Consider the following 25,596-nt stretch of genomic DNA (forward strand, 5'->3'; position numbering starts at 1 on the left):
CTCTTACCCCGTGGAAAACCCAAGAAAAACAATTTTAATCTAAGGGAAATATATCTTGTGGTAGGTGATTTCCTAGTTCTCAGTGGTCACTGGATAGGACAGTTGAATTTTATCAATTTCCACCAAATTTTCAGAAGTAAGGACACTGTGCAAACCATACAACACTTCAGCATAATAAAATTTTATTTTGATCTTTATTAAGAAACCTAAAATATTGGCTCCATATACCTGACAAAGAGAAGAAAGTTTCCGGAGGAGCAAGGGAAAATCCTACTATATATCTGTCTAACATGAGTTCCTTTAGGTCCAGTGGAAATATGTTCACCTACACTAGAAAATTAGCACTAATAAAAGCATCTAAAAATTAAAACCATATAACGCTTCCTCTCTGCCTGGGATCCCTAAGCAGTATGGCATTACTTTTGTAGACAGTAATGTAATACGAATAGAGATGTTCCTTTAAAGCATAGTAAGTATAAAGCTCAGTTTTAAGCTTTCAAAACTATCTAAGCACCTTGGGTACTTTAATGCAGTGGACAGAGGAGTAGGACATCTAAGTATTCCTGCTTAGCAGTAGGTTGAAGACAATTTCTGATATGAATCAAATATAACAAAAAATTGTTGTAACAATTAATGAAACTTAGCAAGACAAGAGTTCAACAATATTAACTGTTTAAGAAAGCTTTCAGATGGTGTTAACTGAAGAGCACCTTGATGAAGTGATGGGACTCAAAGATCTACAGGAACTGGGAAAGGGTATTGCTTCTTTGGTTCCTTAGATGTTTATTGGCAGCAAAGCTGAGCCACAGTGTTTAAATTACACTGTTACATGTTTTCTCCCACTCTTCAGCCCATCGCTGGCTCGCTTACCCTGTACCTGAAAGAGCAAAGTTTGTTTAATGAAGTTGTGCCTAATTTCTGTGAATTCAGAATAAACTGGATAATCTTTTTGGTCATTTTCTGTACTTGATCTTCAGAATTCTCCCACCTACTTTTTTCCTTCCCCTTTTTCAAATTTGTTGGATTTGGGGATTCTCCCTTTGTAGTCCTCACTTGTCTGGACTTTTCTCCAGACTTTCTCCACTTGAAGCTGCCAGCAGAAGATTTTTGATGTAACCTGAGGTTCTCTGGTCTAGCCTGGTGTAAAAGCAAATTGCGGATGAACAACCAATGAGTTAGTCACTGGAAACATTGATTCATTCTGTGGAAACCAGAAGAGCTGAGATAATATCACTCCTTGTGGGGTTACAGGAGGTTGCAAACCCAAATCGTCTGCACTCCCTACGCTTCCCTCCCATGTTCCCAGGGACTGAACAATTTATTTCCTACCTCAAAGATGAATAGCTTGATAGTCATGAGAGTACTGAAGGCAATGCTTTTTGCCAGCAGGACTCTCAAACACAAAACAGCCATGAAGAGCATATTCATTTTTTCCATTTTGACATCTGTTTTCAAAAGAAGAAAAAGATAGAAGAGATTTTGGCCTTGATGCTGTCAAAAAAAAAAAGGGGAAAATCCACACATCATAGATGGTGAGGGAAGGAGGAGCAGAGGGAAAGATGGCAGAGAAATTCATCAAGTTCAAGGACGAGAGGAAGAAATGCCTGCCCAGTGAGAATTTACTTCCCATTGCTGGTTTATCCCAGGGAAATTTCTCAGCTATTTAACCTGTTAACCCAAAAAAGCAGCTTATTCCTCAATAAATATTTCCAATTCTGACATTTTTACACTAGAGAAAGTAATTTTTTATGTCTTCATACAGAATCCACAATCAGTGAAACTTATTGTTTAATAAGTATCTACAATTCAGACATTTCTGTACCAAAGATAATACATTTTCATGTATTTTTACTGAATCACCAGTAAAGTACATAAACTATACTATTGCTTTAAGCAACTAACCTTTTGTAGAGGCATCCGTAATGTTGCAAGCATTCACTGTCGCCAGTTCTTCAGCTTTCTCTTCTGTTGAATGATTGAGACACACTATAAACCGTATCTAAACTACATAAAACGAGAATTATAGAAAGCACATCTATACCCCTTTTCCCAGCAGTAGATAAGCATTATTGGAGTATCAGACGGCAGGCAGACATTAATTCTGGTATTAATTTGAAGAGAAAAACTATCTTTCTATGTGTGATTGCAGAAAAATCCACCAAGATTGTTGAGGATTTTTCTATCCGTTTTGAAATGCATTTTACCACAAGAAAAAAATAATCAAAAAATAACCAGAAGTTTTGGGTTAAAAACGTATTTTCCTTTTCTTTTTGTTTTCATAAGTTATTTCAAACTTTCTGCTATCAGACATGTACACTCATGTGCCTTGAACAATTTTGCGTTAGATAAAGGTAGACTCACAAACGTAAAGAGTTTTGGTTTTGGTTTGTTGTTGTTGTTTGGTTGTTCTCCCCCCCCCTTTTTTTTTTTAAAAGAAGAAAAGTCCAGTGCTTAAGTAGTTGAATTAAGATCATCTACATGTACTTTGTACTTTGGAATATCTCACTTCCACATATCTAAACACCTAAATATCTTTCTGACTGTACTTTCTTGCTCCTGAAGATGCTCAAAGAATAAGAAAGTATCTTGGAAGAGGCATCTCCCAGAATCAGTCTGTGCTTGTAAAAAACACTGTACCTGGCAGGATTGTGCTGGTTGCAGTCTCATTCCTCTTGTGCACAGCCCTGCAGGTCCCCTCTGCATCTGGTGTTACTCCAATTACCTTCCAGGTACTGTACATCCCCTCTGATGTGACAAGAGGTGCCTTCAGATCATATACAATGTGACCCTCAGGCCCATCAAGACTGATGTTCTTAGGGTAGAATGTCCTTGCCAAACAAGCTATGTTAAATTTGCTGCTATATTGTTTGGGTTCACTTGATTTAAGTGCAATGACTTCTGGTGTAGAATATTCTTGTCTGTCTGAAAAAGAAGCATAACTTTAGAATAACTTTATTTCTGCATACTTTCTTGACAGCTAAATCACCTGCGATTCAAACATAGCCCACTCATGTTTGTCCCCTGACACCTGAGTGTCTTCTTCCTTCTGTTTCCCAAAGAGCAGATAAAATAAAGAAAGGGAGCACAGTGGGATTTTAATGGAAGGTTTTAATCCCTTGGAGTCTTAAACTTTTTTTTTTACCAAAACTCATACCTATATGTGAATTCATTTAAGTTAGGCACCTTGAAAAGAGGGAGTTCTTAAGAATACAACACAAATGATCATATTCATTAATAATTCATAATAATTTACATCATAAAAAGAACATTTATTTCAAGGGCAGACTTATATGTTTCTAACATGATACATGATAAAAGATCCTTTTTTAATTGTGCAAAAATCCTTTACTTGATGAGGTTAAAAGGCTTAACCATAGAATATAAGTGATAGGACTCTGACACTCCACTCTACAGTACTGTTCCAATAAGTGGGATTGGGTGGGATTACCTGCAGATACAAAATAATGTTGCTAAAACAGAAGATGAAGTTAAATTTTAATTTACAAATGTACAGGTCCAAGGAGATTTTCTTTCCAGATTCTGTTATTTCAATATTTCCATAATATTTCTCTGAGGAACCTGACCCAGGCATAGAAAAGTCTCTAGACTTAACAAGTGAATAGCGTTACGTGAGCTCTGGAGTGATTTCCAAGTTACGAGACCATTTCACTACGTAATGCTGAGCCATCCTAAGAAATAAAACTAGGGCAACTAACAGAGGCTTTCAGTGCCATTCCACATATCCCATTTACTCTGTCTTCTTTCTGCCTATTCCTTCTGAAAGAAACAAGTCTCCCGTAGATCCTTAAGGCATCTTTGTACTAAGCATTTTTGCTTTCACTGAAACCTACCCCTGTCATTACTGTGAAAAACTAGGAGAAAAAGAAGAGATCTCTGAAATGTTCATCCCCAGTTAAATGCTTATCCAGGATTTCCTGATATGTTCATGTGCATTGCCTGTCCTGGAAGTTCAGCTGCTGGGACTTGGAGCTGACTCTCTCTCATCTCCTTGCATAGGAGCTGGTTTAAGGTGAGGTTATAAGCATTTTGTCCACACCTAAGTTATAGCTCCTTCAGCATCACAGCCCGTGCCTGGCCGTGGCAATCTCTCATGAGACTCCCCCCCAAGAGTAGTGTGTTCAGCTCTGGGGTCCCCAACATAATAAGGATATTAACCTGTTGGAGTGAGTCCAGAGGTGGCTGCAAGGATGATCAGAGGGCTGGAACACCTCTCCTATGAAGACAGGCTGAGAGAGTTTGGGTTGAGGCTCAGGGAAGACTTTATTGCTTCACATTCCCACAGAAAAGCTGGGGTAGATAGACCATCCTTATAAAGATCGCCTTTATGAGAGTGACATTTCTAAATATGAAGTGCTTTCTCACATTTCAAACAGTTGTTGCTAAATCACATATGCCCTGCTTTTCCACAGGATATTTCTGCTGAAACCCTTTATGTCTCCATTTTCCTTTCCATGCGCCTTAGTGTTACACAAATGAAAGAAAAGAACTAACTTTACCTCATGCTAAAGCTGGGCCAAAATACCATCTCCAGTAGGTATAATCAATACAGTGCTAAATTTAGTAGTGCAGCTACTGGGGGGAAGAGGGTCGGGGAGAGGTGGTGTTGAGGATATGTGGAGTAATGCTGATGCACACAACTAGGAGAACAACTTTTTTGGTCCAGAAAGGTTTTGCTAACTAAACTGAGGACTTGAACACCTGGTTGGTGTATGCATGTTCAAGAGATCCCTAGCAACAGAAAATTCTCATTTAACTGTAACATCATACAACCCACCCCACTTCAGATTTACTCCACTTTGTCCACCCCACCTCAAACTTACAAAATATATTAGTTGTAATACAAATGGAACTTACTTGGTTCAACTGAGAAAGTGATCCCACTTCCAAATACAAGCTTGTCTGTTTCCACAGTGTTTCTGCGTAGTCAGAAAAAAAGAAACGATTTCCTCACTACATATTAAAGGTGTATAAAATCAAGGAACAAAATGACAGTGGTTAGTCCAATGGATCTGTGAATGAAATGCTATGAAAGCTCTCCAAAGAAACTTTTCTTTCCAAAACTGGGGGGGCAAAATATTTTGTAGTAGAGAGATTTCAAACAACTTGATGCAGGCCAAAGCTTTTAAAACTCTTTCCTCTTCTCTTTTGTTAACTCAATAAGCAATATACTTGCAGAATAAACAGTCACAGGAATTCTGCAGTTTGCTCCTTCAACACATTCCCTTCTTTCTTTCTTTCTTCCTTGAAATGTATTTTTCTTTTTGCAGTCTCAGGTTTTTGTATGAGCCCTTAGAGTGTTTGTGCCATTGTGCTACTCCAAGTTCTCAACACAGTGATATACTTAGTTACAAAAAGCGCCTCTTCCTTCCTTTTTACTTCACAGTATTTCAGATGAGACAGGTATACCGATGTACCACACAAAGAAATCACATAGATTTGCAAATAAGAATCTGACCATGGGTCAAAAGTGGGGATTTAAACCTACCTAGGACTTAGATTTTTGCCTAATGAAAAAAAACAAAAGTTGTGTATGATTCTACAGAAATTAGCAAAACTCTTCAGAGTTGCAGAAGTGTTCTGCTTCTGTTTGTTTCTTTGTTTTTTCACTTAGGAATTTCTTTTTATTTTAGTTTTTATTTTTATTTTTTTCCCAGGAAGAAGAGGAAAGTGCTGACTCTGGGCTTTTAGAGCTGTTATCTTTCTGGATGGCCCAGGGTTAAGGGTGATTTAGTACCTCAGTAAATCATGCTTTTGGTAACTGTTCTTTATTAGGTAGAGATATATTGTACCATAGAGGCATTATTAAATAAGTATATTGCTGTGGGTGGTGCAAGTTGGATTGATCAAATGCTGCATAATGGTCAAATTCTGCACTCTTAGCATGAACAGCATCTAAAGATTTGTGTGAAACATAATGTCCAGGGAAAAATAAAATTCACGTGAATACATTTGTTATGCATATGCGTGGCGAGATGCTCCCTTCCTCTGTTATGGCATGGGAGAATAAAAGAATAGAACACTTATATAACATACTTACATAACCAATTCACATAAAAAAAAACTGTGATTTATCTGTTGTTGGTCTTTAAAGATATTGATAGACTATTTACAGGGGATACACAACAACTGTGTTGACTCACTCAGTTGCTCCTGAATGGACTAGACAATGCCCTCCTTGGGTATACGGACAAACTATTCACCAGATAATAGTCTATCCACAGACCAGCAACCTTCTAGAAACACATCTGACACTCTTGCATCAGCTTGTTGGTCACAACTGAAGGTCACAACCTTGTAAGAGTAGTTGGCTGGTCTTGTTGGCTGGTCAAGGAGTGTTGCCTGGTGAAGGTGTTTGTGAAAGAGAATATGAGATGTTGACAATCAAATGCATGGCTTCACCAGGGGCAAATCATGCTTGACCAATCTGGTGGCCTTCTATGATGGAGTGACTGCATCAGTTGACAAAGGAAGACCGACCGGTCATCTACCTGGACTTCTGTAAGGCTTTTGACACGGTCCCACATGACATCCTGATTTCTAAATTGGAGAGATATGGATTTGATGGGTGGACCTTTCTGTGAATAAGGAATTGGCTTGATGGATGCACCCAGAGAGTGGTGGTCATTGGCTCTATGTCCAGGTAGAGGCTGGTGCTTTTCAATATCTTCATCAATGACATAGATGATGGGATTGAGTGCACCTTCAGCAAGTTTGCAGATGACACCAAGCTGAGTGGTGCAGTTGATACAACAGAAGGAAGGGATGCCATCCAAAGGGACCTGGATAAGCTTGAGAAGTGGGCCTACATGAACCGAATGAGGTTCAACAAGTCCAAGTGCAGGGTGCTGCACCTGGGTCAGGGCAATCCCAGGCATGTGTACAGACTGGGAGAAGAACCTATTGAAAACAGCCTTGAGGAGAGGGATTTGGGGGTTCTGGTAGGTCGGAAGCTTGACATGAGGCCAGCAGTGTGTGCTTGCAGCCCAGAAGGCCAACCATATCCTGGGCTGCATCAAGAGAAGCGTGGCTAGCAGGTCAAGGGAGGTGATTGTCCCCCTTGGCTCTGCCCTTCTGAGGCCCCACTTGGAGTACTGCATCCAGGTCTGGGGCCCCCAGTACAAGAAAGTTGTGGACCTGTTAGAATGGGTCCAGAGGAGGGCCACAAATATGATCTGAGGGCTGGAGCACCTCTCCTATGAAGAAAGGCTGAAAGAGCTGGGGATGTTCAGCCTGGAGAAGAAAAGGCTCTGGGGAGACCTCATTGGGGCATTTCAATACTTAAAGGGTTCTTATAAAAAGGATGGAGAAGGACCCTTTACTCGTGTACATAATGATAGGACAAGGCGGGGGGGGTTTAAACTGAAAGAAGGGAGATTTAGATTGAATGTTAGGAAGAAGTTCTTTACTCAGAGGGTGGTGAGGCACTGGAACAGGTTGCCCAGAGAAGTTGTGGATGGCCCATCCCTGGAGGTGTTCAAGACCAGGCTGGATGGGGCCCTGGCAAACCTGATCTAGTGTGTGGCATCCCTGCCTATGGCAGGGGGGGTTGGAACTAGATGATCTTTAAGGTCCCTTCCAATCCAAGCCATTCTATGATTCTATGATTCTATGATTCTGTGATTCTGTGATTCTGTGACTCTGTGACAACTTTCCTTATTGTTGCTCATCCGTAGGTAACATTAGTGCCTTGACAACACGGTAAGTAGCTTCTCCATTTCAGTTTTCTTAACCTTATGCTTAGACTGATTGCATTCTTCTCGGGCTTAATTAATCAGTATGGGTACTTATAATATATCAAACTTAGTCCGTGGTCTGTTGCCATGTTATCACTCAATATCAGAAAGACCCTGATTATCCTGTCACATTTTTGGCATGGTCAGTCTTGTCCCAAAATGGTGTTCTTTACCCAGTGTGCAAGGAGCTGATTAGCACTCAGAATCAAGACATTTGTTTATTTCATGTCTGCACAGAGATGAATGCCAGGTGGTAACTCCACGAAGCTCACATGCCACCCTTACTCAGAACAGTTAGTTCTTTTATATATTACAAAATGCAAGATCATCACTTCCTCAGGTTCAATGACAGCATGCACTTATATGATTGGTCTTTTAACTTCTTGCTTTCATTTAAAGATACAGTACATTACTTTTTTACTACACACTCTCTAAGGGTAAGGGATTTCTAGTGGTAGGGGACTTCCCTTGCCTAAGGGTGGGTACTTTTCTATGTTAATGGGATAAGCTTCACCTAAAGTTTACATGAGTAACTCTTTCTACTTCCTTATCTACTTCTTGTTGTCAGTGTTCAAGGCTGATAAATCCATTTGGGTTCCCACTATAACAGGCTTATCTGAGTAAACTCCGTCCATTCAACGGTTATGTTGACCTCCCCTTCTGTACGTGTTGACCTTACTTCCTGCATCAGTTTGTGACACGGGAAGTTGCATCTTAAGATACACAATGGAAGCCTATAATAAATACATGTAGATTTTTGATGGTTGCTAGAGGACCAGCGATCTTTACTGACAGAAGGTCAGAGCTGAGTGCACAAGAAAACACTTTTTGAGAAATATGGGATCTAGCCAATCCTTGACTGTTTCCCCTTGTTCCATTTTGGGGTGTATTTTAAGGAATTGGATTAAATTTTCTGGGGACCTAATGAACAAAGTAAAGATGAAAAGGTATTGTAATCAGTTGTGACCACAATATAAAATGGAGGATGGTGAGGCTTGAACAAAAAATGGATACTTGAATGTAATACCATGCTGCAATTAATGCAGTTTAAAAGGACAAAGAAAACTTGTGACAGAAAGAAAAGAAATGATTTGCAGAATTTCAGTACCAAAAAACAAGAGACAGTTAAGAGGTTTCTTGTGAATGGCTGGGTTCTGCTGCATTTGGATTCCAAATTTTGGACTTATTCCTAAGCCATTATATGATGTTATCAAAGGGCCAGAAGAACTACTGGAATGGACTCCAGAGTACCAGAAAAATTTTGATGAGATAAAAAGAAAACTAATGGAAGCTCTGTTCTTAGGCTTCCCTGACATGACTAAGCCTTTTCAATTGTATGTATATTGTGAGAAAAAATCTCAATAATTTTCTCAGACAGAATCTTCTGTGAAGCTATTTTATTCGCAATTGCAATGGTGGGCATCCAGCAAGCAGGAGCGCAGAGTAAAAGTATACCATGACCTTGTATTCCCTATTACCCAACACCTGATTTCTCTCCTGCTTCCTCATTAGTTGAGTACTATAGGTTCACAAGCTAGTGGATGCCTTTCAATACCATATATGTACTATTTCATTTGACCAACCATTAATTTCTCCTTTTCCTTTTTTTCCTTCTTATCTCCTAACTAGAGGGCTCGTGATTTTTGGTTTTACTGATTTTATACTGCTCATCCTGTTTTTCTTAGCTATCCTCCTTATTTTGGGACAGTGGGACCTTCCCCTTCTTAATATAATTCCCACTGCTATGCTACTGTCATGCCTGCACAATCACTTTTAAATATGCAAGGCTAGTGGCATTTTCCACTGCAAAAACAACTTCTATTGCAAAAACACAACTTTGTTTCTCACAATATGAAAGATAACATTGGGCCTTAAAAGTGATAACCCAAATGCTCAGGATCTGGAAAAGACCAGTGGCTTAATTCTCAAAGCAACTTGATGAAATAAGTAAAGAGTGGCCTGCATGCTTATGGTCTGTAGAAGCAGCTGCTTTATTAATCCAGAAGGCCTGGAATCTTCCTTTGAGACAACCTATAACTACAATGGTCCCTCATGAACTTCTGACAATTATAAATGATAAATGACATTACTGGGTTTCTCTGAGTCAATTGGCCAAATATCAAGCTATTCTGATATATCAAGAGGAAGAGACACTGGGTATGGTATCTACATTGAACCTGTTGCCAATAACTAAGCAAGAACCATTACAGAATGACTGCTTGGCTACTGTTGAACAAGTCTATGCCAGCAGACCAGACTTAAAGGATGAATCATTAAAAGATGAAGATTTACAGCTATATACAAATGGCAGCAGTTTCATGCATGACAGGAAGAGGAAAGCTGGATATGAGGTGGTAACCATCCAGGACGAAATAGGAACTAAACCATTACCTTGGAATACCTCAGCACAAAAGGCCAAGATTATTGTGTTGATTATAGCTCTTGAAATAGAGAAAGATCTGAAAGTTAACATATATACCAAGTCTAAGTATGTTTTTGGAGTCATACATGCCCATGTAGCCATGTGGAAAGAACAAGAATTACTGACTTCACATGGAAACCGTATAAAATATGGACAAGAAATATTGACATTGTTGCATGTGCTTTTAGAACAAAAGGAATTAGCAGTAAATCAATACCTAGCCACTAAAAAGGACAAGGAGAAGTGACTCAAGGAAACAGAAAAGCCGATTTGGTAGTCAAAAAGGTGCCTTACAGGAACATGTGGTTGAGGCCCTGATAAAAGGCAGAGAAATTAATATGTCAAACTTGCTGTGTAAGTAATCCCAAAATACAAAGAAGACCACCTGCACATGAAGTGAAATGAGGGATAATCCCTGGGGAACACGGGCAAATAGATTTCTCTGCGCTGCTGATATGTAGGCATTATAAATACCTACCTGTTTTAGTAGATACATTTTCAGGGTGACTGGAAGCTTTCCCTTGCCACACCAATTGGGCTGGAGAAGTTGTAAAAGCTCTTTTGAAAGAAATAATTCATAGATTTGGAATCCCTGAAGGGTGATCCTCAGATAATAGTCCTCATTTCATTTCAGAAATAGTCCAAAAGCTATCAAAGTTTCTTCAATTCAAATGGGACATACATACCCCTTGGATGCCCCAGTCTAATGGAAAGGTCAAAAGGATGAATCAAACCCTCAAAAGGCAGCTTTCAATGTTATGTCAAGAAACTCTTCTTAAATGGATAGATGTTCTGCCAATTGCTCTGATAAGAAATAGAATCTCCCCTCAGGTAAGAGAAGGAATAAGTCCTTTCAAAATATTATAAGGAAAACCTTATCTTGTCAATAGGACAGAATACCAGACTGACGGCATGTATATCAGGGATTATGAATTATGGAAAGATTACTTGGTGTCTCTCTCGTGGGTACTGTCTTCTTTACACAGGTATCTCAACCAGAGAGCTCCACTTCCCTTGGATGTCCTAGCACACAGCTTATTCTATGATTCTAAGGTGGGAGACAGTGACCAGAAAACCTGGTCAGTTGTACTACTTGATAAAGAAAGAAATGCAGTATGAGAATGTTGATTCAATCAGGGTTGTCTGAATGAAGATCTGTGGATCAGGACGATAAGAAATAAAGAAGGGGAACTGTAAGCAAAATGCTGAGACACAGACCTATCAAAGCAAAAATGAAGACAATAACAAGAAACAAAACTCCCAGTCACAGTGGTTGATAAGCTAGCAAGCTACAGGCATAATTTCCAGGAAGATCAACCTGAATTTTGGACCTGTGAACCAGAAAGAGGCTGGACTAGGAGGATGCAGAAACTGCAGAGCTCTGAAAACCCATGGAGGTGTGCAGGGGGAAGGAGCAGCAGGAGGAACAAAGAGGGATAGGTAGAAAAGGGTAGAAAAATCATGTGTAAAGTGAGGCCAGTCACTATGCTTGTCTGACTGAGCCCTGCAGCTGAACACCACAGTCTGTCCTTTCTTCTCATCTTTTCTCATGAAATCTTCTCTTAACTCACTCTCTGTTTATTCACACTGTCCCTCCTCTGTGTCTGTGCACTGCAAGACAGGCCTGGCATCCTGGCAGGGTTGCTGGGCATACATTCCAGCCATGCTGGCACTTGAGGGATCCAGGCAGAAGTGCTGGAGAGACACAGTTGTAAGGGACCCAAAAGGAACATCAAGCCCAGTTCCTGGATTTTCTCTCTACTGGCTACAAAGGAGACACAATGAGTAACTTAGATACAACCTTCTGAACTGTGGCAGGTAAAACACCACCTGGTGACCAAGAGCAGACCATTAGATGTTCAAAATCAGATTAGCCTGAGCCCAACACCCATATTTGAGTGCAAGAAAAACTAGCATGTCATATAGTGATTGTCCCACAGCATGCATCATGATCAAATCTGTTCTCTGAGGTTGTGAGGAAGTGGAATATTATACACCTGCAGGCTCTTCAGGAAGTCAGTTTGTGTTGTGTAGTTCAGTCCCCTTCAATTACTGTGATACCTAGTCCACACAGTAATGAATAGTCATACAAAAACATTTCTGATTTCATTTCAGTACCAGGTGACACACCTTCTTTGATGTCTTTTGAATGCTGCATTTTGTCTTCCTCTCTGTTCTTTTACTGGTGGAAAATCAAACCACAGAGCAATTGCTGTAAATTAAAAGTAACATTGTCAACATCACTCCTGTGGTAGATAAAGGAAATGGTATGCCTCCCTCACTGGAACATTGCCCATACTTGGTGACATTGAATATGGATCAATTTCAGAGCTCTTTACTCTTAAATAAATTTATTCTAGATTTCTTTTCAATAAAATTCTGGAGATTTAAGGTAGGACATTTTCTTAATGTCAGAGACCAGATGTACCCAAACACGTTAAGTGTCAGTTTAATTTTGTCTTACATATTAGGACTATTCTGGACTGATCATCTACCAAATTACTTTTATTTCTAATATATTTATGCCGTAGCAAAATAAGTCTGTGATACACATACTCATCAGAGGTTAATTTTGCTTGGTGTCATTGCCTATTTTGCTGTACAGATGTGCTAAGATTTGAAGGATGGGGGGTGATGCCAGAAAACATAGAATCACAGAATGAACAAGGCTGGAAGACATGTTAGAAGACTGTCTGATCTCAAACCCCTGTTCAAAGTGGGGTCAGCTAAACCAAGTTCCTAAGTGCCATTATCTAGTTGAGTATTCAATATGGAGACTATACAGCCTATTTGGGCAGCTTGTTCCAATACTCAGTTACCTTCCAAGTGAAAAAGCTCTTCATTATGTTTAAGTGGAATTTCCTGTATTTCATTTTCTGCCCATTTCTTCTTGTCATGTCACTAGGTACCACTCAGAAAAGCCTGGCTCCATCCTTTTTACTCCCATGGGTACATTTGCTGGCTCATGTTCACCAGAGTCCCGCAGGATCCCCAGGTTGTTCTGCCAAGTTGCCAATAAGACATTTTTAGTCTTTTTGTGAAGAAAAAAACTGTACTCTAGTTCAATTTCTACTATGGTGCCTGTCTAATTGGTGTATGGGGAGAAAAGGAGTGGGGGCTGATTTACTGTGTTTACTGTGGCTACTTGTTGGATTCCCTAAAATCATGAAATTACCCTTCAGACATTTCAAGGAAAACTTTCCTCATGAAGAATGGGAAGAAAATGGTTTTGTACCCAACTATCAAAACTCTGATAACATTTCAGCCTTGTCACCTTTTTTTTCTTTTTTTCTTTTTCTTTTGTCCTGCTCTTTCCATCAGTCATTATGATTTTTTTTCTAAAGAAATTCAATTTTTTCCTGCAGAAATATGCAGCTGTGTATGCAGCTGTTGCAGGGAGAGCTGGTCCTTAGAAGGATCTGCAGAGCTGATGACTTGGCTTTGAAAGGATGAAACATTACATTGGACTCTCGAGAAAGGATAGAGTAAAGCTAGGTTTTAGGCATTTCCCAGAGTGTGTTGGATCCAACTCCAAGCTCAGCTGCTATCAGTGATGGGTATGCCAGGGATGTTGTAGGTGACTGACTCTGAGATCTATTCTATTCCATATCTTTCTCTGCATGTAAGAAAGCATATCTGGAAATGAGAGAGGCTAAACTGAGTAGGTGGTATATGGGTGGAGAACTAGATCAATCAGAAGAAGTTGGGTGTTGGGTGTTAACCCCGGCATATGCCAGCTAAGTACCACACAAGTGCTGACTTGTGTTACTCCTGCAGTGGGATAGTGGAGAACTGGAAGTGAGAAAACTCATGTACTGCGATAAAGACTTGAGGGAAAGCAAAAGCTGCAGATGCAAACAAAACAAAATAGGAATATATTCATTGTTTTCCACTGGAAAACAGATTTTTAGCCGTTTCTTGGAAAGCAGGGTTTCATCATGCATAATGGCAACTTGGAAAGACAAATGCCATAACTCCAAACATTTCCCACTCCTCCTTCTTTCCCCACAGCTTTTATTGCTGAGCATGACATCATGTGGTATGGAGTATCATTTTGGTCAGCTGGGGACCGTTGTTCTGGATGTGTCCCTTCCCAACTTCTTGTGCACCCTCACCCTATTTGCTGGTAGGGCAGTGTGAGAACTAGAAAAGACCTTGACTCTTGGTAAGTGCTGCTCAGCAGTAACCAAAACATCAGTGTGTTATCAACCCTATTTCCCTCACAAATCCAAAATATAGCCTAATGCAAGCTACTATAAAAAACTTAACTTTATTCCAGCCAAAATCCGTACATTGGATCAATCTGGTGAGGAGAGTCACACAACATGTGTTTCACTACACATTCTCTGAATTTCCAAGAACAACTGCTGTGTTATAAATTCTCACTTTTCAAACTGTGTCTCCCTCTTCCAGAAGTCACAAATCAGAAGTTTCCCAGCTTCATATTTGTGCCTGGTCCAAGAAAGAGATGAAAAGACTGAATTCAACCTTGCAGTCCCTTTTTTTTTTTTTTCTTTTTTTCTTTTCTAACCCACTAGTTACTGAATGTTTTCACAGAATGGCTTAGGAAGTGGCATCAGTAGATGCCAGTGGCAAACAACACTGGTTTCTACATATACCTTCAGGTACAGCAGTTTCATTTGGGAAGGGCGAGACATTGCCCATGTCTCAGTGCAGTGCAGGAGATAAATGGGTAGATTCACTCTCAGTTATGGATTCTGGCACATTTTCAAAGCACAGCTGTGTAAGACATGCAGGTAGCTTGTTTATTGCTGAGTTATATTTTCTTTAATATCTTGCTCTACTATTCTCTTTCAGAGTTCCATAAATCCAACACATAAAAGTACCTTAATGCATTTCAACCACAAGAATACAGCATCTTACTAAAATGCACAATTTTGGCTCACTTTCCCAGACAAAATGGATCAGTTATTTATGTAACTGCGCTGGCTTGATACAATCCTCTCTATGTCAGTGTGAGTGGCACAGAACTAAGTATCAGCAAGCAGTTGCACAAGAAGATCTTCTTCTTGCTCTCCCAGAAGAGATGGTGACTTGGCCTTGGTGACAGAATAGAGTGTGTAAAATTATTTAGACAGATCCACCCTTCAGTTCTGAGTATGTATCAGGAACCTGACAGATCCAATGTCAACCACAGATATCACTATTTATGGACAAACCAGATTTTGTGTGATTAACTGTGGGCGCACCTGACCAGGTAGGGCAAGAGTGTTCCGGGCAACAAGCTGGCTGGGCTTATCAGGAGGGCTTTAAACTAGATGCACTGCGGGGAGGGGATGTACCTCTGAGTGAAGGAAGCAAACCTGGGAACTTAGGAAACAACAGGGATATACTTGTGAATTGTCCCAAAGCAGTCAGGAAGAGTTTTCTGGAAAAGTGATGTGACTGATAGCCCAGCTGAAGTGCCTCTACACCAACGCATGCAGCATGGGAAACAAGCAGGAGGAGCTGGAAACCATGGTGCAATTAGACAAATACGACCTGATTGCTATTACTGAAATGTGGTGGGATGGATCACACAAATGGAACACTGGAATACAGGGCTACAAGCTTTTCTGAAGAGATAGGCAGGGAAGAAGGAGTGGCTGTATTGCCCTCAATGTTACAGAATGGATCGACTTTAAATTAACATGGTTGAGAAACAGCCATGGTTGAGAGTTTGTGGGTGCAAGTTAAGGATCACACCAATAAAGTATACCTGGTAGTTTGCATCTACTACAGGCTGCCTGATCAAGGGGAACCTGTTGATGAGGCCTTATTGCTTCAACTACAGGAAACATCATGCTCAGATGCTCTCATCCTGGTGGGGGACTTCAGACACCCAGATGTCTGGTGGAAAAGCTACACAGGAGGCTGTAAGCAATCCAGGGGACTCCTAGAGTGCGTTGAGGATAATACACCTTATTATGAGGTGTTGTAAGAAGATTGTTAAAATATACAAAGAGTTTGTCAAAGGGAGAGAAAAATGTGAAAATGGGAGATATCAAGGTGATTCAGGGAGAGATGTCTGGGAAAACAGAAGGAAAAAGGTATTAAAAGGTCCTGTTATGTGCACTGGGGGCTGGCAGTTCATTTGTTGTTGAGGGGCCTCTCTATTCTGTGTTCATGTCTGTGTATTAAGGTTTAAATGCTAGCAACTGGGAAAAAAAGACCATGTAGGTCTTTTGTATGGTCAGACTATAAGGGCCTGGGCCATGGTGGTACCAGCAACTGGAGAGGAGACCATGGGTCATAAGGGCTCCTGTGCCTGGAATACCAGCAATTAGAAAAAAAAAAGACTGAAGTAAGTACATATTGTTTGAGTGTATATGTCAATGTGTGCAGTCACTAAAGAACATCAAGCCAGACTAACCAATTAGTAGGATATAAAAATTGGGATTCAGGTATTAAGGCAGCCGTAAGTCTGGGCCAGATACTGGAGAAACCAGGGGATCTGAGATTTGACTGAGATTTGCTTTGGGGAACAGGAGGTCCAAACCAAGTACCAGAGTACAGTACCACAGTGCATAAACTGTGACATCTGAAGATGAGCTACTGCTAAGACAAGAGGTCTGGACCATCTAACAGAGAAACCCTTTTACGTGTGTCCATGTCTTTGCATGTGAGGCAACCAGGAGACCAAGGAATCCATTGCCAGCTGTCTAAGGTCTGTTACTGGGGTGGGGGAGAGAGGAAAGGCATTTAATAGGGTGTGTGAGTGGGTGCCTGTGTGTGAGAGCCAGATACTGAATTGAGGTTGTGGACCTCAGAGACGTGGGCAACTGAGGAGACTGGGGATTGCAGGGGAAGCTACAGGATAGACCATTGTCAAGAGCCAGCTACTGGAGGTCTCCACAGTGTGAGAGACTGCCGGTATTACACTTATGTGGATGTGTGCATGCATATACATGATTTCAGTTAATGCCCTTTCATCCTGATCAGTCAGAGGGAAACGGGCTCTTTCAGGTTGTTTGCGCTGTTCGTGTTTACGTCTGTTTGTCTAGCCATGTATATATTGTATATTGTATGAGTGCACCTATCAGGAATACACAGTTATACTCACTACAAGCCTGAACTGGCAACTATAGAAGCCAACTTAGGGAAGTCATTCACAACATCACAGATTAACAGAATGGCTGAGTTTGAAAGGGACCTCAGGATGTCATCTGGTCCAACCCACTACTCAAGCAAGGCCACCTAGAGCCAGTTGCCCAGGACTATGTCCAGACTGCTTTTGAATATCCACAAGGAGGAACACTCCCCTGCTTCTCTGGGTAACCTGTGTGAGTACTCCATCGCACTCACAGTACAGAATTATTTCCTCATTGTCAGAGGGAATGTCCTGTGTTTCTGTTTGTATTCATTACTTATTGTCCTGTCACTGGGCACCACCACCACAGCCTGGCTCTGTCCTCTTTACAGCCTCCATTTATATATTTATGTACACTGAGAAGATTCCCTGCTGAGCCTTCCCTTCTCCAGGATGAACAGTGCCAGTTCTCTCAACCTTTTCCAAATGTCAGATACCCTAGTACCTTAATCATCTTCACGGCCCTTTGTTGGACTCTCTCCAGTATGTCCATGACTCTCTTGTATGGGGGCGCTCAGAACTGGACACAGTTCTCCAGGTGTGACCTCACTGATGGTGAGTAGAGGGAAAGGATCACCTCCCTCCATCTGATGACAATACTTTGCCTAATGCAGCCCAGAATACCATTAGTCTTCTTTGTGTCAAGGTCACAATAATGGCTCGTGGTCCGTTTGGTGTCCACCAAGACACCCAGGGCCTTTTTTGCCAAGCTGCTTTTGAGTTGGGTGGCCCCTAGCATGTACTGGTGCATGGACTTTGCGTTTCCCTTCCTTGAACTTCATGAGTTCAAATGGGCTTCCTGCCAGTCCATTTCTCCAGATCCCTCTGGATGGGACAGCATAACCCTCTGACATATCAACCACTCCTCCTGGTCTTGCATGATCAGCAAACTTGCTGACAGTACAGTGTGAAACCCAGTGGGTTTTAGAGCCTGCCACTGTCAGGTCTATGAGTTCGAAGTGCTTTGGGTCCCAGATCCAGATTTGAGAACTGACATCCCTGAGTGGGCTCAGGCCGGTACCACATAGCAGGTAGAGCCTGGCTGCAGCACGGTGGGAGAAGGCCCAGCCAGAGACTCTGCACTGGGTTTGGGCAGGAGCTTGTGCATAAATCTGCCCATGCTGCTCAGGAGCAGTGCTTCCTTGGGCCACACTGCAGTTCTGGGTTGGTACTTTTCACCTTATACAATGGTTCTGTCTGTGCCTGTGAGGCCATGCAGCTGTAGGGATACCTTGCTCTTCATTTTGTCTGTAAAGGTGGTGATTGGCCTTGGAAGGACAGGTCATAGCAAACTAAATGAGGTTTTGCATCAAATTTTTCTATGTCTTGTAGATATCCTCAAGGGCCTGATAAAACCTGTACCTCACAGTGTCTCAGTGTCACAAAGAAAAAACAAACAAACAAACAAACAAACAAACAGCTTTCAGTGATGTTGCTGGTTAGTAGGAGGTATCCAGAAAACATTCCCTCCCTGGAAAAAGATATCATCATCTCTGTCAGGCATGGAGCATCTGGAATGACATGCGGCATATTTAAGGATTAGAGGGAAAGTCCAATCCTGCCATAGTGGCCATCATGCAGAGGTAGTGAGAGAGCCCTGGGCACTGCCACCTCTGACCATCTGTCTTCCTGTAGAAAGGGAGAATAGACACAAATAGATATACTTGGAGCATATGCACTTCTATGTCAGAAGTACCTCTCATGCTCTTGCACTTCCCTCTCTGCCAGACATCAGTGCACAAAGAAACACCATCCATGACTTACCCGGACTGAGTGCCAACACAGCTAAGAAATCTTTCTGTATGACTAGCACTGCTGGTGCCCCAGCGCTGGCAGAGGCCACCCACAGCAGGCTGGAGGAAGGTCTATCAATAAGGATTAGGCAGTGCTGGGATGTGTTTCTGCTTGAGGTTTTAAATACTCTGCAGCAGACTATTGCTGCTCAGGCCCAATCTCCAGATCCAGCATGTAAAAAAGCAAACATCCACCTTTGCTGTTCCCAGAGCTATAAGGGTACCCAGCCTCTCCAACAAGGGTGCAATCCCCCTTTGGGAGATGGACAGGCAGCTTGGGGCAGATTTGTGCTGCACACAGAAGGAGCCAAGTGCCATCTGGCAGACCCAAGAGGCTTCACAGCAGCTCTGAGATGGAGAGCTGAGGGTGCCCTGCTCCTTTTACTCTCTTGGGATTAAAGGAGCACCAGGGTAGATGTGGAGAAGAGGCAGTGATAGTAGCTTGTGGAGAAGTCTGTGAATTAGATGAAAGTCTATGTTGTGTGAAAGGTTTGGGGATTGAGCTTCCCATGGGACTTATACATGAAATTTTATTTCTGACTTCTGTTATAAATGTCAAACTTCTCTGAAAATTCAGTTGCCATGGATAGGTTGGGAGATCCAACATCCTTTAGTCCTAATCTTCACTGTTATTTCAGAGAACATGTACAGGCAACTGTCACTTTGAGGAAGAGCTCTGTCACCACAGTAGTCCTCCCACTTTTTGTGCTGCCTCTGCCTCCATTGATTTTATGGTGTGCTGTCTGGCACAGAAGTAGGTGGCTGTGTCTATGGCTGTAAGGGCATGCAGCTGCAGGGAAACTTTTTTTTTGGCTTTATCTGCCGAGATGGTGGCTCGACTTTGGAAAGGTGGGGCATAGCCTGTGTTATTCCCAAAAGGATAGATCCACGCTAGAAATTGCAGCTCCCCTGTTGGAGCCAGACGGACATAATTCCAGTCATAGCGAGGGCTATCCAAAGGTGCTCCTGTTACAGTGCAGGTGAGTGGGAGCGATCCAAAGACTTTCCCCTCCTTGGGACCAGATGCCACCATTTTTATGTTGGAAAGGGTACCTGGAAAGACAGAGGGCAGGTATGAAGTCTGAGTTTTTGTGAGAAAGTTCATGGGTTCAGTAGTCAGTCCCAAGGTTGCAGGGTGCACAAAAATAGAGTCCTTTAGCTCCAGGAGTTATCCCTGGAAGCAATGGTTTGCTCAGACACTACAGAACCATATTTCTTTGTACCACCCAAAGGACTGCTGAGGCAGGAGACCCACCAGAGTCTAGATAACTGCTGGTAAACATGACATATCTCTAAATATGAATCCAGAGTCTTGGAAGAAGGAGCACATGGAGTCCCCAGCCCCTCTCAGTCCCACTGCTGCCTTCACCAGCTGTACCTGAGCACAGGGAATGGGATGGGTATAGACACACGGGGAGTTGGTTTGCCAGTTGCACATGAACCCCAGAGGAGCAAGAAACATGGGGCTATTGCTGTGTCCCCAGAAAATAGCCTGCCCCTGGAAAATTCCAAAGCTGCTCAGAGTGGGATTCTACAAGGCTCCTTGGAACAGTTATTGGCTTTATCTAGGAATGCCTTCCTTTAATCCTTGCTTAGAAAAATCCCAGAAAAACTCTCTCTTCTGTGCTACACTCCACCTGAAAAGAAAGGATGATTTCCATGCAAGGATTCTCCTTAAGAAGTGGCATTTAGAGTTGGGCAGTAGCAGGCCAAGGGCAGCCTGGATCTATTCAGTCCCAGTCTCCCAGCAGTGCTGTGCAGCACAACGTCAGGAGTCAAGGCACTACCCTCTGTGAGATCATTTCATTGTTTTGGGGACAGGGAGAAGAGGAATTAAACCCCAAAGGGACACAGAGAGGAGAAGAACACAGCTCTTGCCTCCCACAAGGAAGAGGCAAGAGCTGGATGGAGTGGATGGAGCCTGTGGCCCCTCTGGCCTCATGACACACACCCAGCATCACTGAGAACACCATCTCTGGAGGTGGTCCCCACCCCTGCATAGATAGAAGTGGACTGAACATCACTTGTTCGTCTTTTGGCTCATCTTTCTGTGCTCATCTGCACCTTTTGTGGGTCCAAGGTCCAGCTATACCCTGAAATGCTGCAGGAGTGTAAGTCAGACCTGGGAACCTCCTGGGCCCTGCTAGGCTCTTTCAGCCCCGGCTTGGCAGGCATACTCTGCTCCACTCCCTCTTCCCCAGCAGTACCCCTCCTCTTTCTTCTTCCACATTCACAGCAGTGTCCATCTCTCTTTCCATCTTCTTTCCCATGGTACTTCCAGTGGCCCATGTGAGGAGGACATCAGTGCCCTGGGGTGGCTGGGGAAGAGATAATGAATGGCCTCATTGGACTTGGTAATCGCAGGGGTAAGCAGAGACCCAGGGAGGAATTTGCTTGGTTTTTACTTGGATCCTGCAAACTGTGCTAAGTCACCATATGTGGAAATAGTAGGCGAGGTCCTGGAGATACATAATGCACAAGACCAGACACTTCCCTGTCCACAGCAACTTGAGCAATGTGAGGTAATTTTAGTTGATGCAGAAGACAAACACGGTACCCCCACACCAGGCTCCTGCTAATACAAGTGAAGCCCAAAGGTCAGAGGCCTGGCAGGAGAGAAGCATGGACCCTCTGGGTGCTGTCAGCCCCTCTCCACCCTCCATGAACCTTACATGACCATTCACCTCTGCAACACATGGCAACAGTAACAGTAACAAGTGGATAGGTGCAGGGTGCCCAAAGACCCCCTACTACTTTCACATGTTCTCCTCAGTCAGGGTTGTTCCCCACCACTAACACACTGCCCATTCTTCCAGGGCATGGCATTTGGTAGGAGAGAAGAATACTGAGAGGCCACAACCTGTTCCTCTCCCTTTTACAGAGGGAAGTTAAAACTCGAAAGCTGTCCTTGCTCTCTCTCCCTCCAAACCCTTGCTGTCTCCATGGGCTTGGAGTCCCCAGTGTGAGAAGTGAGATGGCACAGAGAAGGAATGCATGGGGCAGGCATTACAGTTGGGCATGGAAATACCTGGGCATAGAAATGGCCTTGTGTTCCTGGGATCCTTCTTGGGACCTGCCTTTATCTCCTAGAGTTGCTGCGAAAAGGAGACACAACAGCAATACGGCCATCCTCCTTCTGCTCCTTCTTCTTCAGCCTGAGCTAAGCCCAGAGCCAGCCTGCCTCTCCCATACCTCAACACAAGAAGACAGTATGGCGCTGAGCGATGCTCTGGGCATCTGAAGAGGGTGGTCAGGGTACCATGGGAGGGCAGAGCTCAGATTTTCCTAGGTCAGGAAGAGTCAGCTTGGGCCCCACTCCTTCCAGCCCTGGAGCTGGTGGACAGCTCTCCTATGCCATGAGGTGAAGTACAGAGACACTGCAGAATTATGCCAGATCATCCTCCTTAGGTCCTTCAACATCTACACATCCTACAGAAGGGCAGGAAAGGGCAAAGAGTAGTTCTGAAATGCTACAAGTCCTGGGCAGAGGATCCACCCTTGTGAGGAGAGAGCACAAAACCCATGCCCTTGTCCCTGACCCAGGAAAAGTGGGGCTCTCACCTTCAGGGGCTGCAGCAAAGGTGACGACCAGCAGCCAGAGGAACATTGCAGGCTTCTCCAGAGGAATTTGCATGGTGAGGTAGAGAGTTCAGGCCTTCCTCACTTTGGGTCAGCAGAGAAATGTCCTGTCCTTTCAGCACTGAAGGCTGATTTCCTTCCAACTCTAGACAGATTTGCAGCCTTTTCTGAACAACCCCTTTGCAGCTGCAGGTACTTTAGGCACTGGGGAATTGGATACCTTAGTCACCGCTGTCATGGGTGGGGAGAGCAAGTCACATTTCCTTTTGAGTACTGCTCAGCCTGCACAGGAAACCCAGGGACCTCGGTTGTCTCACCAGGGCCTCTCATAACCATTTCCCCAAACCCTTTTCTGTGTGGGTTGTTGCTCTGCAGATAGCTGGGGGCAGGGTGAGGGGAAAGATATTCATGATAATGATGTGGAGAATGCTTTCTCCCTGGGAGTGAGATGGGGTCAAATCCTTCTTCCCCCAACCTGTTGTCCCACCCCCCACCAAAGCCCATGGCTATCAGGTCTGGGAGGGAGAAGGAGGATTTTCACCTCTGGCTCCTCCACATCTGTATCACTGTGAGCTATGCCCAAAACAAAGAAATGGAGTAGACAGTCCTGTTCTTGCATTGTGAAGACCAGGATCCCTTCCTGGAAGAACAATCTGCCCTTTGGTGGTTTTATCATGCTGGGCAGCCAGATTCCACCACAACCGCTCTCTCACTCCCCATCCTCAAAAGAAGAAAGTATGCTGGAAAAAAAAAAAAAAAGGCTCATGGGTTGAGTAAGGATAATTTAATTAAAGGGAAAAGGAAGAGGTAAAAACAACAACAACAACAACCAAGCAAAAGCCGCGTGGAAGCATAGAAGAAGAAAAATAAATTATCTACTTCCTATCAACGAGTGACATTTGGCCACACCTTTGGAAGCAGGGCCTCAATACACATAGTGGTTGTTTTGGAGGACAGATTTCTTCATAATGAGAATGTGTTTGTGGCCCCCTTCCCCCCACCCCCCCTTTTCCCTTTCCCCCCTTTTATTGCTGGGTGTGATATCATATGGTATGGAATATCCCTTTGATCTGTTTGGGTCAGCTGCCTTGGTGATGTCCCCTCCCCACTTCTTGCCCACTGCCTACCTACTGGCTTTGGGGGGAGTTTTGATGCTGTGCCAGCACTGCTCAGCAGCAGACACAACACTGGTGTGATACCAGTGCTGTTCTAGCTACAAGCGCAGAGCACATCACTGTATGGGCTGCTGCACGGAAAGATAACTCCATCCCAGCCAGATCCAGTACAGGACCGCGGGGCCACAGGAGGAGATAGGTCGCAGATAGGTTGCTGTCACATATTGTGGGGGCTCACTGGGGTGCTTCAGTACCACCACTGTTAAATGGGAGAGGAAGAGAATTTTCTCTCAGAGGCAATACATTGCACAGTATACGCTTTGTCTGGTAAACATAGATGATGACTTTTAGTGAGACTGAGGAGAAAATGGTTTGTTTTTTCTCCCCTGTGTGGATCACAGAGTTGCTCTTTCTAAAAGGAAACATGAAAGTAGAAGGGATGAAGAAAAGATAAATTGTTTATGCAACATTTGATCATAACCTGGGTAGACTGGAGAAGAGAACGTTAAGAGAATGGGAGGGATGTTGTTTACAGTTCCAAATTAAATACAGCCATAGAACTTTTCTGATTAGAAAAGAGCACTTAAGCTGCAACAAAAGAGGCAGAAAGAAGAACTAGAGTGAGAACAACAATGTGAGAAGGAACTTGAAAGAGAGAAGCAGTTAACAGCAAAACCTGCTAGGAGGACACGAAAGCAGAGCATGCAATAACTTGTACAAGTTAATCATTTCTGCATTCTCTGGAATGAGGGCAGACTTTGATTAAATTGGGCTATAGTTGTTACTAGTAACAGTCCACTCTGCTATTATAAATTCCAGAATGTTCATAATCAGTAACATCGACATTTTTCATTTCAGCCATTAAAGTTGCCTTCTTTTGTAATGCTATGCAGTTTGATACTATTATAATGTAAGTTCTTTTTATATATCTATATAGGGGAACCTAATCATCACAGTTCTTTGAATACCTCTAATTTTTCCATCTGTTCTTTTGGTACTGAGAACTCTTAAGAGTTGTTTGGTGTCTGGCATACATGATTTTCAGACAAAATACGGAATGATAGTTATTAAAGTTCATTTCTGGTCCCCAGACTGAGAGCCTGACTGTTTCACTGAAACTGCTTTGATTCAGGCAGTTGTGGTCTCCTTTCAATGCCATGGATCTGATGAGATTTCCAGTGTATTTGCCTGAAAGTTCACCTTATTGAAGCAGCTTTTTTTTATGTTGTTGTCAGGTAACTTAAGAACAGCTTCAAAGCAACTTTTGAATCACTTTCCAGCTGAATGGGTTGGAGAGCAGTCATTTAAAAATTAAAAAAAAATAAAATAAAAAGGCAGAACACAAGATTCTCAGAACTGATGTGTGCACAATACAAAGATTATTGACTTTGTGCTTCTACAAGTGTTTGAGTCAGATGAATGAACTCTTGCTTCTGTAATGGTTCAACGGGAAGACTCTGGTCTAGGCAGATGTCTACAGGACTGAAAGTTGTAGTTTCTTCACATTGTGTAACTAACTGAAGCATAACCAAAACTAAACAACTTCTACTTCGTGTGAAATTTAGTTGTCTGTAGGAAAAACTACTGCATTTAACTTTTTTCCTAAACAAATTATTCATGTGTGCTTTGGGGTTATGTGAGATAATCTGTGTGAGAGCAGCATAACAAACTATTAGAGATCACTGATGATAAATGTTGTATGGAGGTTGATATCCATCTCTCTGAGTTTAATTACTTGCAGCACTCGGTGTGAATTCCCATTCAAAGGAACATACATCTGGTTTAGACTGGCAAAAAAGCTTTAAACTGTTTGGTCCTAGAGTCTAACAAACTAGTTGTGTTG

The 25,596-nt window shown here is 42.6% G+C and overlaps 1 pseudogene across 1 annotated transcript; it reads right to left on the reverse strand.

Annotated features, from left to right (window-relative positions):
* Nucleotides 1-172: 172 nt before the first annotated feature.
* Nucleotides 173-23,652, reverse strand: LOC308200955 (annotated as a pseudogene). The gene is made up of 7 exons (XR_013956146.1): nucleotides 22,621-23,652; nucleotides 19,743-20,112; nucleotides 4,876-4,937; nucleotides 2,638-2,922; nucleotides 1,903-1,965; nucleotides 1,330-1,445; nucleotides 173-1,137 (listed from the first exon to the last, which is right to left on the reverse strand). The product of XR_013956146.1 is annotated as an uncharacterized misc_RNA (transcript).
* Between the last annotated feature and the right edge of the window lie 1,944 nt (nucleotides 23,653-25,596).

This window comes from Anser brachyrhynchus (assembly GCF_964034855.1).
Source record: "Anser brachyrhynchus genome assembly, chromosome: 11".
Taxonomy (NCBI): domain Eukaryota; kingdom Metazoa; phylum Chordata; class Aves; order Anseriformes; family Anatidae; genus Anser; species Anser brachyrhynchus.